Source organism: Oryzias melastigma, linkage group LG9, assembly GCF_002922805.2.
Source record: "Oryzias melastigma strain HK-1 linkage group LG9, ASM292280v2, whole genome shotgun sequence".
Taxonomy (NCBI): Eukaryota; Metazoa; Chordata; class Actinopteri; order Beloniformes; family Adrianichthyidae; genus Oryzias; species Oryzias melastigma.
In genome coordinates, this window is record NC_050520.1 from 11298503 (window position 1) to 11300391 (window position 1889).

The following is a 1889-nucleotide window of genomic DNA, read 5'->3' on the forward strand; positions in this document are numbered from 1 at the left end:
ACCTGTTGTTAATTCCATGAACACCAATACAGCTGAAATTGATTAACGAGGCCCTCAGCTGCTTAACCAACCAGAAAATTATCAGACGTGTTTAATTCATGCCAGGCCCAATAAAAAAAAAGTTTTCCTTTAATTTTGTGAGCAGTGTATTCAGTTCCCTCAATTAAATTTAAATAAATTCTTTAAAGTGGGTTTCTTGATTTTCTTCGTGATTTTCTATCTCACTGTTCAAGTAACCTGTCGTCAAGATTACAAACTGTCAGCTTTGTTTTAGGTGGGTAAACCTACAAAATCAGCAAATGATCATCAAAAACTTATTTCCTCCACTGTATCTCTGCTGCCATGTATAAAGGTCCTTAAACTTCACAGCTGTGGTTTGTGACTCGATGACATAAAAGTTGTAACATTAGGAAAAAAAAAAAGAAGAATGAGTCACAACAACAAAGATTCAATGAGCCTTAATAGCATCTATAACTCATAATTATCTTAATAACTGTTATTTTAGCTTGTTTTTCCTCCTTTGAGAAAGCATTGTTTGTCACTAACGGCATCTTAAGTTAAAATTGAGTGCCTTTCCCAGAAGTAAACAACATCTATCAATCATGACTTGAGGTCAAGTGTTGAAACACAGAACAGTGTGTATGTGTGTGCAGAGATGTGTGCATGTGTCTGCATGTTTGTGTGTGTTAAAGAACTAATAAATCCACACTACCACCATCTTGAGTTGCTGTTAGCGGGTCATTTTTCATTTCATTGCAAACTCAGCTGCTCCACATCACCTTCACCAGTTTCTTGTGGAACTTTGTGGGTCGGCCTTGGCAGATGGTGGAGAAGATGAGTGAACACTGAAGCTCAGGCGTTCTTTAATCAAGAAGGCTCTTTGCTTTGTCTGATCACTCTCATTCCTAATGTCATTTAAAGAGAGGCAAAAGTAGAGGAATCTAGAGAAAGTCCTAAACCAAAGAAGTCTCCATGCTGGCTGTGAGCATTCTGCTGCTCAGCAGTTGTCCTGAGCCAAGCTCAGTGGTTAACGCAGCCAATCACAGCACGTGTCAGACTGTCTTCTTTCACACTGTTTTTCCAGGATGGGCCTTTCGCCTCCCAAACTCATGACCGCTCCAGCTGATGCTCCACTCTTTCTCCTGCTGTCTGCTGACATGTTTTTGTGTTTGCACCAAAAGCTGGTAAACACTGGAAACCTGTCTTCTTGGATGTAGACATCAGTTTGAATCTTCTGTCCTTTGTGCTGAAGTCTGGAACTCAATGGAGGAACAGCTGTAGACGTTCCAGCTTTCATCCTAAACTGCACAGAAAGACCAATAAGGCAAATATGAAAATACTGACTCATGTCATTGGTCACATCATCTACTTCTTTAGCCTTTGTTTGTCCAGGTGGTTCAAGTTCAGGCATTTCTTTCACAATGTAGAGGACAGCAGAAGCTACTTTAAAAACAAAATTAGATCAACAATATTTAAGCTTTGCTCACAAAACCTGCTGTAAGCTCAGCCGGGACTTCAAGCTGTAAATTATTCAAGAGAAGCTTCAAACTCAATGGGACACATATCAAAAAAGGATCACATTTGAATACAACATTTATCTCCAAAATGAATAAGAGACGAGAATGTTGCATTAGTTCACTACTGTCTGACACAAAAAATAGACTTTATTTCATTAAACCAGACAGTAATCATTTAAAACTAAATAGTTTAATTTACATTTCTTTATTGCACACAGTATTTTAACACCTGAGGCGTCGCCAGGGACGCTTAGACACAAAATCTGTAACATAGTGTAACTCTTCAAGTGTTAACACTATAATTCCAGCAGATTCTGAAGGAGAAAAGCGGCTAGTAAATCAGTAGATCAGGGGTCTCCAACTAATTTGGCG